General features: G+C 39.5%; 1 pseudogene; it reads left to right on the top strand.

Annotated features, from left to right (window-relative positions):
* Window positions 1-251: 251 nt before the first annotated feature.
* On the top strand, window positions 252-656 carry LOC124976737 (histone H3.3A-like; annotated as a pseudogene).
* Window positions 657-13,723: the final 13,067 nt, after the last annotated feature.

Below are 13,723 nucleotides of genomic sequence, written 5' to 3'. Positions count from 1 at the left end.
AAAAGAGAGGGCTGGGGAGGTAGCTCAGTTGGTAGAGTGCTTGCCTGGCAAGCACAAGTCCCTGGATTCGATCCCCAGCACCACCAAAAAAAAAAAAAAAAAGAGAGAGAGAATTGTGTTCACAGCAGCTGTCCCTCTCTAAGGCCAGTACTAAAGGGGTTGGTAGAGTGCTCGCCTCTAAGGCCAGTACTGCCTCTAGCTCCGAGCTCCAGCAGAAGGAGAAGAGGGGTAAGTAAGAAGGTCTTTCTACCATGGCTCAAACAAAGCAGACTGCCCGCAAATCAACCGGTGGTAAAGCACCCAGGAAACAAAAGTTGCTTGCAAGAGTGCGCCCTCTACTGGAGGGGTGAAGGAACCTCATTTTGTTACAGGCCTGGTACTGTGGTGCTTTGTGAAATTAGACATTATCAGAAGTCCACTGAACTTTTGATTTGCAAACTCCCCTTCCAGAGTCTGGTGTGAGAAATTGCTCAGAACTTCAAAACAGATCTGTGCTTCCACAGCGCAGCTATTAGTGATTTGCAGGAGGCAAGTGAGGCCTATCTGGTTGGCCTTTTTGAAGACACCAATCTGTGTGCTATCCATGCCAAACGCGTAACAATTATGGCAAAAGACATCCAACTAGCACGCCGCATACGTGGAGAACGTGCTTAAGAATTCACTATGAATTCACTATGAAACATTTCATTCTCAAAAAAAAATTTTTTTTTCTCTTCTTCCTATTATTGGTAGTTCTGAAAGTTAGATATTTTGTCCCATGGGGTCAAAAGGTACCTAAGTATATGATTGCAAGTGGAAAAATAGGAGACAGAAATCAGGTATTGTCCGTTTTCCCATTTTCATTTGTGTGTGAATTTTTAATATAAGTTCGGGGATGTAAAGCATTAATGCAAGTCAAAATGTTTCAGTGAACAAGTTTCAGCAGTTCAACTTTATAACAATTATAAATAAAACTGTTAAATTTTTCTGGACAATGCCAGCATTTGAATTTTTTTAAACAAGTAAATTTCTTATTGATGGCAACTAAATGGTTTTTGTAGCATTTTTATCATACAGTAGATTCCATCCATTCACTATACTTTTCTGAGTTGTCCTATATGCAAGTACATGTTTTTAATGTTGTCTGTCTTCTGTGCTGTTCCTGTAAGTTTGCTATTAAAATATATTAAACTAAAAAGAAAGAAAGAAAGGAAAAAAAAAAAAAAAACAAGAACCAACAATGTGCTATCTCCAAGAGACTCACCTCATAGGCAAAGACATCCTTAGACTTCAGGTGAAAGGATGGGAAAAAACGTATCACTCACGTGGATTGCATAAACAAGCAGGGGTTTCTATTCTCATGTCAGATAAAGTGGACTTCAAGCCAAAGTTAATCAGAAGGGACAAAGAAGGACATTTTGTACTGCTTATGGGAATTATACATCAATGACACATAACAATCGTAAATATTTATGCCCCAAACAATGGAGCATCTATGTACATCAAACAAACCCTTCTCAATTTCAAGAATCAAATAGACCACAACACAATAATACTGGGTGACACACCTCTCTCACTACAAACAAAAACTAAACGAATTAACTATATAACTAAATAATACAATCAATAATTTAGACAACAGACATATATAAAATATTTCATTCATCAATGACTGAATACACTTTCTTCTCAGCAGTATATGGATCCTTCTCTAAAATAGACTATGTCTTATGCCACAAAGCACCTCTTAGCAAATACAAAAAAAAATAGAGATAATACACTGCATTCTATCAGATCATAATAGAATAAAATTAGAAATCAATGATAGAATAAAAAGTAGAAGCTACTCTAACACCTGGAGACTAAATAATAAGCTACTGAATGATGAATGAATAGCAGAAGAAATTAGGGATGAAAAAAAAAGAATACTTAGAGTTAAATGAAAATAGTGACACAACATCAAAATCTCTGGGACACTATAAAGGCAGTGCTAAGACGAAGTTCATTGCATTGAGCTCATTCATTAAAAGAATAGAAAGTCAATGAATAAATGACCTTACATTTCATCTCAAAGTCCTAGAAAATGGCACCAAAAAGGCATAGAAGACAGGAAATAATTAAAATCACAGTTGAAATCAATGAAATTGAAACGAAAGAAACAATTCAAAAAATTGACAGAAAGTTGGTTCTTTGAAAATATAAATAAAATTGATAAACCTTTAGCCATGCTAACAAAGAATGAGAGAGAAAACCCAAAGTACTAAAATTTGTAATGAAAAAGGAAATATCACAACAGACACCACTGAAATATGGAACATAATCAGAAACTATTTTGAAAACGTATACTCCAATAAAACAGAACATCTTAAAGACATTGACAAATTTCAGGAGACATATGACCTACCCAAACTGAATCAGGAGGACATAAACAATTTAAACAGATCAATTTCAAGCAATGAAATAGAAGACACCTTCAAAAGTCTACTAATTAAGAAAAACCCAGGACCAAGTGAATTCTCAGCCAAGTGCTCCTCAGAAAACTTGGAATGGAAACACCATTTGACCCAGCTATCCCACTCCTAGGTTTATACTCAGAGGACTTAAAATCAGCATACTATAGTGACACAGCCACATCAATGTTTATAGCAGCTGAATTCACAATAGCTAAGCTATGGAACCAACCTAGGTGCCCTTCAACAGATGAATGGATGAAGAAAATGTGGGATATATTCACAATGAAATATTACTCAGAAGAATGAAATTATGTCATTTGCCAGTAAATGGATAGAGCTGGATAATATCATGCTACGCAAAATAAGCCAATCCCAAAGAACCAAATGCTGAATGTGTTCTCTGATATATGAATGCTAATACACAATAAAGAGGGAGACTAGGGAAGAATATAGGTACTTTGGATTAGACAGAGGGGGATGAAGGGAGGGGAGGGGTTGTGGGGTTAGGAATGATAGTAGAATGAATCAGACATTACCGTATGTGCATTTATGACTACATGACCTGTGTAACTCTACATCATGTACAACCAGAAGAATGAGAAGTTATACTCCATTTATGTATGTTGTGTAAAAATGTATTCTACTGTCATGTATAACTAATTAGAACAAATTTTTAAAAAGAATGCTTATTGCTTATATATGCATGTAAAACTACTTACCAATAAAATAATGTGATACCTTGCATTTGTTCTAAAATAATATAGGGGGTTATGGAGTAATGAAAGGAAATATAAGTGAAGCAAGATTTTGTGTACATTTGAAATTCTCCATAATGAAAATTAAAAGGAAATAAAAATTAGCATCCAAAAATAAAAACAAATAAATAAGAGTCTTTTGGTGTACTCTATGTTTATATGCTGTATGAAATTTAGGAGAAAATATAACATGATTTGCTACCTTTAGTTTTTGTGTAAAATGAGCAATTGCAGCCACACCTAAGCCACTCACATAAGCTTTGATAGGCTGATCTGAACTTAGCCACCACAAAGAATACTTGTCATGAGAAAATGCGTTGAGGGTGAAACAACCAATTTGTGAATTAACTTTGAAAGAATATTTGTAAAATTTAATCAAAGGTAGTTGAACTAGCTGATGAAGTTTAAATTCTCCTCCACTCCTGAAATTTCATTGCCTCTATTCATCTAGGATTACCTTTCCCTGTAAATCAATGCAGAGCTCGTCTTTCTTTTCTTTTCTTTATTTTGGGGTTTGGGGGGTGCCAGAGATTGAACCCAGGGGTGCTTAACCACTGAGTCACATCCCCAGTCCTTTTCATATTTTGTTTAGAGACAGGGTCTCCCTGAGTTGCTTAGCGCCTTGCTAAATTGCTGAGTCTGGCTTCTAACTCATGATCCTCCAGTCAGCCTCCTGAGCCCCTGGGTTTACAGGCATATACCACTGTGCCCAGCTTTCTTACAAAAGCTCAAGTGCTGGAGATTGAACCCAGTGACTTTCTACCATTGAGCCACATTCCTGTCTTATTTTGAGACAGTGTCTTGTTAAATTGTTAAGGCTAGTCTCAAATATGCAATCCTCCAGTCTCAGCCTCCCAAGTCCCTGTGATTTAAGGCATGTGCCATTATTCCTGGCTATACTAGGATATTCTTAACAGAGAGGTCAAGGCCAGGGCTTAAGGCTGATGGGTGGGTGGGAGCAAAGGTCAGAGAAATTTCCTCTGACCTTCTTATCTGTTTTGCCTCTTGAGGGCCAGGGATCAATTCCTTATTCCCATCCTGCACTGGTAATATGGTCACCTCAGAGTTCCCTTTTATAGTTGCTGGGATGGGAGAAGGTGGCTCTGATCCTAAAGCACAGCTATAATAATATTTGACACCTACTTTAACATCTCTGGATAAAACTTTCTGCTGCCCTAGAAAAGAGGTAGATCATTGCATTTAGCAAATGAATGCAGTTAGGATGGAAGGGTCAGGAGAGGTCACAGACAAGCCTTGTGGAGGAGCTGTTCCAAGGCAGTTCAAAGGTCATCTTCCATTTTCTGAAAAGGGAGGACAGGAGTGACTTTAACCTTGTGCTTCTTCAACCTTGTGCTCCTTCAGGAAATTATAAAGCCAGGAACTACCTATGACGAGTGCTGTTTGGACCAGGGCAGCACCGGCAAATTGAGATCCAAATGCTTTTTTGTTTGTTTGTTTTGGTTGTTGACGGACCTTTATTTTATATATTTATATGTGGTTCTGAGAATCAAACCCAGTGCCTCACACATGCCAGGCAAACGCTCCACCACTGAGCCACAACCCCAGTCCCCAAATGCTTTTTATTTAATGATGAACTCAGGCCAAGATTAACCACAGAGGGAAAACCTACTAAGTCTCTTTTCTCCTCACTCCAGAGCAGGGTTTGAGAGTCCTAGTGGGCTGAGAGGCTCTTCAAGGATCTCAAGTTTGCCCATCAGGAATAATATTGACCTTCTGTTTTTAATCAGTGGTTCTTCCCTAGAGGTTACACAGAAGATAGAGACTGCAATCTGTCCTTTTGCCTTCTCTCTCTGAAGTCCTTTCTCAATCTGGCAGAGAGCTTTAAAAAGAAATGGGTAAACATTTACACCTGACTCCCAAGATCCCAGTTATAGCCTGTGGGGGTTCACTACAGAATTCTGCTTTCTTAGCTTCCAAAGGAAGAGGCGGACATGGGGAACTGTCTGCACGAGGATATGGTCCCTTTCTCACCAGGCAGAGTACTCACGGTAAAGGGCTCACACCAAAAGGGCCTGAGACCAAAGAGAACCTTTGAACATCCTTGTAAACAACTTGTATTAAAATAAAATTATGACTCCTTCACTTGATATAAAGTCTGGATCAACTCACTAGGAGCCTTCAGGATCCTTTCATGCAACATGAATATGAAGTGTGTGAATTCATTTGGTTCTGGAGCAGTTAAGGTACCAACGAAGAAGAATTGGTGCGTGTATGATTTTTCATGCAAAAATATTTTGAGTTTGAATGTTGTGACTAAGGTTTATAGTCTCCTATATCTTGATGGTTCTATTTCTAGAGATGTCCTGTCACCTCTTCTACCAAGAGAGACTGGAATACCATGGGTTTATTTTTCTTCTCTCAACACCACACTGCAAAGACTGCTGGGGTGCCTTCCTCTTTGTTCTTTACCCCCAGGGCTCACTTTTTTTTTTCTTTTTTCCTTTTGGCATTGGGGAAGGAACCCAGGGATGCTTTATCACTGAGCTGCATCCCAGTCATTGTAGTTTTTATTTTGGGAGAGGTTCTCATTAAGTTGTAAGGCTGGCCTCAAACCTGTGATCCTGCTATGTGAGCCTCCTGAGTTCCTAGGACCAGGTTTCACTCTTTCTTTCTTTCTTTTTTCTTTTTCTTTTTTAAAAATATTTTTAGTTGTAGATGGAAACACTACCTTTATTTTATTTATTTATTTTTATATGCTGAGGATCAAATCCAGTGCCTCGCAGGTGCTAGGCAAGCACTCTACCACTGAGCTACAGTCCTAGTCCCAGGTCTCACTCTCTCTAAGTAACCTTCTTCAGAGTGATGTATTTCTAACTCCAAAATGGTACATTGAATGAGTTAGATATTTCCATAGGGAGATGCGCAGATGGAATTACTCTATAGAGAAATAAATGATCCATCAGGAAATAAAGTAAGAACATGGATAAGGTCCCATGAAGAAGCCAATATGTGAAAATAGTAAGTACATTAGGTGTTTAGATGTGACTATAAATGAAAATAACATATGTGAAAGCACTTATAACCAAGAAAGGTCTAGTTTGGAATAGGGTTCACCATAAATGATTGCTTTTACTGGAATCTATAACCCGAGAAGTATGTAGAACAGGAATTCCCAATTGAGGTGAACAAAGAATTGCCTAGGTAATAACTGCACAGGAATTTCTAGCTATAACCTATTTCTTTGATAAAATTCCTTTCAATAATTCTTCAAGGAGGAATAATTCTTCATGTCCATAAAAAACAAATGCAATGAATGAGTCTTAAGAGACTCCTTTAGTTAAAAAAAAAATACTCTGAGAGAACATTTTTTTGTACAAATAAGAAAATGTGAATAAGAACTATCTTTTGGATGGCTTTATTGAATTGGTGATATGGTCTTAAATGGGATATTAGTATTGTAATCAGGTAGGAGACGTTCTTTTTCTTTGAAGATGCCTGCTGGAACGTTTAGGCTACCAGGAAAGAAGCAGACACCATAAAAGAATGGAGATTGAAGGCGTCAGAGGACCCAGCATATTAGTTCAGGAGTTCACTCAGTCAGAAGGAAAATACACTGTTTTGAGTGTAGTGGAGGCCTAAATCAACATAAGCTTATTTGCTGCTCCTGGTCTGCACTTTGAACAGACACTCATCTCTTCTTTATGTGGCATCTCCTGTGATGCTCAAAAGGTTGTGGCTGAATGGGATAACCTGCCATTGACTGGATTCCTTGGTTTCCTCCAGGTGCCCTCTCCAGGTGGTTGGCTTGGACTTCCTCACAGCATGGTGGTATCAGAGATCAGACTTCTTGCATGACAGCTGGCTTCCCATAATGTGCAAAAGAGGAAGTTGCCAGACCTTCATGAGGCTAAGGCCTAAAAGGGGCACAATGTCAATTCTGCTGCAGGTCACAGGGCCAGGTCAGCTTCAAAGGACTTTAATACCAGGTGAAAAGGCTCATGGTAGACCACTGAAGGGACTGTTACCACATGTAGGAAAGAGAAGCTGTGGTTAGTGCAAATTTCTTGGAGGTCAGCAACCACAGGAATAGGGTACCCAAAGGGAGAATTTCAAAATTCTTCATCTCTTTGTCTGTACCAGTGTACTTCAGTTGAAAAGCACTGGTCAAAGCATTACATGACAAAAAGGGAAAATAAGAGTTTCCTTATTGCAGGAACTTTCCAGGAACTTCAGCTAATGTGCTTGGGGATATAATGAAAAGCAGTTCCCATCCAGGGCATGTCCCCGATGACCTACCTCTTCCGGCCTTGTCCCACCTACCTATAGTTACCACCCAGTTAGTCCATTCAAACTAGGATTAACTGAGTGGGTTACAGTTCTCATAATCCAATCATTTTACTTCTGAACTTTCCTGTATTGACCCAGGAACTTTTGAGGGACACCTTATATCTAAACCATAGCAAAGTCATTTATGTAAACCCTCATTATAGGTACATTAATTCTTGAGGAACTGCTAGGCACTATGCCAGGTCAGATATATAGAAAGATGAATTTGGCTTGGTCTCTGCCCTCAAGGACTTTTTTATATCAAAGGAAAAATATAAAAAGACCATTTCAATATGAATTGTTTAGGGTGAAGTTTCAGCTGCTATGAAAAACAGGCCCCAAAATACAGTGGCTTAGGGAATATGAACATTTGTTCCGCAACAGCAATAGCCCCAGAATTAGCAGATGACTCTGTTCCTTGTATTCAGAAGCCCAGATCCTTTCCCTTTGGTTCCTCCACTATCGCCCAGAGTACCATCCTGGTATGTGTGGTCATGCTTCGTTCCAGGCTTTGGAAGATGAAGAGAGTAGAAATCCTAAGAAAGATTTCTCTTTCAGGAGTGACCTGGGAATTTCTTACATGTCATTGGTGAATACTTAGTTACTTGACCACACCTAGCCATAAAGTAGGTAGGAAAACATTTGCCAACTAGGCAACCATGTTCCTAGAGAGAAGAGGAAAGTCAATTTTGATGAAAAACTGAAAGTCTTTGCTCCCCAGTACTATATGCTAAATATAGAGGAATATTCAAAGAGAAACTGAACCATGCAATGGTTAAACATTTAAGTTCAGTAGTTAGCAAGCCTATACTTGAATCCCAGTACTTAAATATTATATACATATAGCAAATCCAGTAAATATTAGCTGACAATAGCATTATTTGCCATTCCATCAAACTGCACTTAATGCATTAGAGAGACTGCCTGTGAGGTAGTCTAATAGGCTTGGATATGAAGATAACATTTGAGCCGAGTCTCAAAAGCCCAACAGAAGTTCATCAATGTGACCTCTAGGGGTTTAGTAATTCTCTGCCTGGGTAAAGCAAGTGCATAATCAGGACATCACTTTTCTCTGTGAAGCAATTAGAATTTTCTCATACCAAGGGAGCTTGTATCAGACTCCCAAGATTCACATTCTGGCCCTTGGTGACACTGAACCTCAGAAGATCCCTTGGGAGGATGTGGGAAAAGAGAGATTATCAACACACATTTTGAGAATCACAGGTGTCATGGTGACACTAAGGACAGGCAGCAAAACAGCCAGGACTATAATCCAATGAGAAACTAGTACTTCATATCTGGAGGATAAGAATCTAGACTGGAGCCTTTCTGGTCCTGATGTCCCAAATCAATGACTTAAAAAAAAAAAAAAAAAAGGCAACTATAGTAAGATGGACAAACTGGGTACTAACTATAGGTAGATGAGACAAGGTTGGAGGAGGTGGGTCACTGGGCGCATGCCCTAAAAGGATCCATTCATCTTTCTTGCAGCACCTTCCTTTTCTTTCTCTCTCTTTCATTGTGATGTTCTACCTCACCTTGGGCCCTGAGCAATGGAGGAGTCAGACTAAACCTCTGAACACATAAAGCCCAAATAAATTTTTTCCTTCTTCAAGTGGTTCTTGTTGGGTATATTGGTCACAACTACAAAAAACTGACTAACACAGGCTACTTCTAATATCATAGCAAAAATGCTTAGGAGAACTTTGTGCATTGAGACCGGATGGAGGTATATCTGAAAAAGGAGAAAGACTGGTCTAAGCAAGAATCCAGTCCACATGCAGAACTGACAGCATTCTTATGTGAATGCAGGGAGGGATGCACTCTGATTCAGTTGATTTCAGACAGTGGCTCTAAGTGTGCTTGCAAGGGCTAGGAAAACCCAGCCAGCAGTACCCTACAAATGCCATTTAGTAAACTACCATGGTGATTAAACTGCAGGATGCCACAGAATGGCTCCCTAGCTCTTTTCTCTAGCACATTCCCTGGGTTGAGTAGCACCCAGCTTTAAATTTGGGAAGGCAAGAGATGGTGTGGTACTGTCCAATGGTGTCATCTGTTGTCATCTTTGAGCTGCCAATGTGACAGCTGGGGAAGAGTAGGATCAAGTTGACTGGCAGAATGTTTTACATCTAATGAGTTTGTGTGCAATAATAGTATAATAAATAAGGCTCTAGAGGAACTCAGTTATCACTTGCATTCCAAAAGTGAGATATGGCCTTAACAGAAGCTCACAGAGCCATCTGTCATCAAATATTAGTCTTTGTGTCAATGGCTGGACTGGATGGAGGAAATGGAAAACATCAGTGGAGGAAAGGAAATGATGACACCGAGTTGTTCAAAAAGATTTAAAGGGAGCTACCTTAAGGAGCCAGAGATTTCCAGATGATTTTGAAATAAGTATTTGCAACTATTACCAAAAGCAGTTAGACTTGAAATCTTAGCTGCTGAATGCTAATAAGTCTTTCCATTGGACAAGTTCAGTTCCTGTCACTTGAGGCAAGTTCTTCAGTCATATCGTCTTTATCTGCTTGGATTTGGGGCTGGAATTATTGTGACCATCTTTAATGTATTTTTGCTAGTTTGATCCATTGAAATCTGACCGTCACTGAAGCACTGTGCTGAGGACACAGTCATCAGTGACAGGAATATTGAAAGTGGACGAAAGCTTCAGAATCAGATAAAAGCTGTTAGGATTTGTAGTTGTTTGATTTTCTCTTTTTCTGGGGGATGTTGAGGGAAAGAAGGAAGAAGTTCACAAAACTGTCACAAATATGAAAACCAAGGTCTTAAAACAGAGTCTTAATAAAAGCTCATCAATCAATAACACAGCTAAATGCTAAGCATATCAAACCACATGGTAACTGGTAAAGTCAGTGACAGTATGTTGATCATTTTTAAAAGTGTGAAATTAGCCAGATGTGGTGGCACATGTCTGAGTTGCAGCTCAGGAGGCTGAGGCAGGAGGATCATGAGTTCAAAGCCAGCCTCAGCAACTTAGCAAGGCCCTAAATAACTTTGCAAGACCCTGTCTCTAAATAAAACACAATGTGGCTTGGTGGTTAAGTGCCCCTGGGCTCAATTCCCAGCCCCCCCGCAACAACAACAAAAAAAAACAAATGTGAAATTAGCTGGGCATAGTGGTGCACACCTGTAATCCCAGCAACTTCAAGGCAGGAAGACTGCAAATTCAAGGACAACCTTTCTCAAAATAAACAAACAAAAACTAAATAAGAAAGGCTGAGGATGTAGCTCAGTAATAGAGTGCTCCTGGGTTTAATCCCCAGAACTGTATCAAACAATCAATCCATTAAAATAATTTAAAAAATGTGAAATTAGAAAAATAATTCATTGAAATGAAAAAAAATTAAAGGACAGCCAAGTCCCAGTCACAGCAAATGCAGGAAGTTTTATGGGGCTTATCTGTGTAAAGTTTTCAGTCAAGACTTGCCTTGTTAGGGTTTATGTCTGGATGAAGTGTGGGAAATCACAGGGGTGGATTCCTAGGATAGGGATTTAGCACAGTTGATTTTAGTAGCTCTGATAATTTACCTCTGGAATTTGGTTTCCCTGTTGAGAGCAATCTTTCTAAATTGCATTTCTAGGCCAGGACTGGTGGATATTTACAAAAGTTATGGTAGAAAAACACTTAACATCCATTCTAGCCTTATGTGGTATGTCTGGTTATTTTGCAGAGCCTGAAAGCTAAAGACTATTTTCTTTTTTTTTTTTCTTTTGTACTGGGGATTCAACCCAGGGGTACTTAACCATCAAGCCACCTCCCCAGTCCTTTTTTGTATTTTATTTAGAGACAGGGTCTCACTGAGTTACTTAGGGCCTTGCTAAGTTGCTGAGGCTGGTTTTGAACTCATGATCCTCCTGCCTCAGCCTCCCGAGCTGCTGGGATTATAGGCGTGTGCCACCATGCCCAACTAAATACTGTATTTTCTAGACTCTGGTAGCTAGAGTTCTATTGTGATTTAGGTAGGCCTCACTAATCAGATGTACTTGCAGATGATTTGGAGAATGAGAAGCAGGCAGGGCTGTGCTACAGCTTCTTGGGTTGCAAACTTGCTTGTGGAGATATCAGTGGAGGTCCCAGGGTGTTGAGGCACAGCACAAGACATCCATTTTGCTGTTGTAGATGGTAGAAAGGGAACTTGATTCTCAGAAACTGGCAGTTTTAATGGGGATTTATGATCATGGTGGTTTCCTGATTTGGGCAGTTTTCTGATCACTGTGGCATTCTCATTGTGGCAAAGGGGATGTTTTTTGAAACTGGAAGCTGTAGAGAAGCTTTCTAGTTTGGTGAGTGGCTTCCTCTGAACAAAAGGCAATCAACAGATCCTTTGATGGTCCCAGTTTCTGTGGTGTGTGGCTTTGTCTGTTTTTTCAGTCTTCTTACCACTTCCTTAAACCATTCAATAGTCTATTGTATCAGAGAGTTTCCAAAGATGGGCTTCATCAATTGTTTCCCTTCTCATATACAAAGGCAACTCCACCTAGTAGGAGGTGAAATCTAATCCCCGTTCCCCTTTCTGGCATTAGTAACTTGCTTGATGGATAGGATGCAGTGGAAGTGATGTTCTGGGACTTTTGGGGGTAGGTCACAAGAAGCATTCATTGTAGTTTCTTCCTGGGTCTCTTGGAATGCTCAATTTTAAAGAACTGAGCTTCTATGTAGGGAATCCAACTTGGCTTGAGTCTTGCTTAAGACTGTCATGCTTTGAAGAAGACCAAGATAACCACATGGGAAGCCAACTATGGTCAGGAGATAACTTGCTGAGCAAGAAGGAGAGCAAGGGGAGTGAGTGGATGATATTTCTGCGATGGTCTGATGTGCTCTTCTTCACTGAAGCTCACTTCCATGCCCCATGAATCTATGTTATGTACTGGATGGGAAAATGGAAGTGTCACGTCACAAATACTTGCCTTTTGGGTGTCCTTCCAAAGAGCCCATGTTAATTACTTTTCATTGTACTGGTGATAATATGAGTGTACACATTTATCAAAACTCTACTTAATATTGGAGGATTTTATTGGATATAAATTATACCTCAATAAAGTTGATTTGAATGAAGTTGTCAGCTCTCTGGAGATCTATCCATGCCCCAGGTCTTAAAAGGTAGGTAAGGGGGTGACCTCTACAGATGTGTCTGATACCTGGCTTCGTGGAACCCAGATATTGTACATTATCAGAAATTAGGGAAAAAATCTTTCAACCTGTTTTATTATGATCATATACTCTTTTTAAATTTTTTTTTTAGTTGATGGACCTTTAATTAACTAATTATTTATAGGCAGTGCTGAGAGTTGAACACAGTGCCTCACACATGCTAGGCACATGCTCTACCACTGAGTCACAACTCCAGTCCCGCATACTATATTTGTGTGGTATTCATTCAACAAATTCCTTGGAATGGAGTCAATACATTTTCCCCTCAAAGACAGAGGGAAAAAACTTTCATAATAAAAACTCAGCAACGTAGCAAGCATTTGAGACTGATGATAACTCCTATTTGTCCTATTAAAGATAAATAGGACTTACTGGTTACAAATGATGGATTGGGGTTTTGCCTGTTCCAGTCTTGTTCATCTGCCTTATCTGATTGCTTTTCTTCTTCTGATGTTGACACCTTGTCTACTTCATATGCCCCATAGGTCCCAAGCTCCTGTTTTATTGCATTTGGTAAAGATATGAAATTAACTATTTATCATTGATTATTTATATTTCAACTTGAGTTTCAGTCCAGGGGTTTGGCAGCTACTGTTAAATTTATCAACCTAACCCACATTTCCTATTCCAACCCCTTTTATTTGCCTTCCTATGTCATGAAGGTGAGAATGTGAAAAATGAACTTTCTTAGATTCCCTTGCAGCTGTGAGGCAGGCAGATGACCTAGGACCTTACAATCAGACATAACCCTACAAACTCTGATGCAGAAGTAAACCATGGGGTAACCCTGCAGCTTGGTGTGAAAGCAAGGCCTTCTAGAGAACATGGTAGCAGAGGCAACAGGTTCCCCAAGAGTTCAGGTAGAGTGGTGATATCACAGTTATCAGGCAATGGAAGTGGAAGCATTTTCACTACAACAGTAACTTGGACATTTTTCCTGTTTTCCTTGTAGTGGCTGGACACTTCAGGACACAAGTGTCCTGAAGTTTTAGAAGCTATCAACTGTTCCTCAGTAAATCCCTTCCTGCCTAATCTCAGTGAGAGTGGACACCATTGCCCACAATTAAAGACTC

Source organism: Sciurus carolinensis, chromosome 2, assembly GCF_902686445.1.
Source record: "Sciurus carolinensis chromosome 2, mSciCar1.2, whole genome shotgun sequence".
Classification (NCBI taxonomy): Eukaryota; Metazoa; Chordata; class Mammalia; order Rodentia; family Sciuridae; genus Sciurus; species Sciurus carolinensis.
This window is presented reverse-complemented; position numbering and strand designations above follow the sequence as displayed.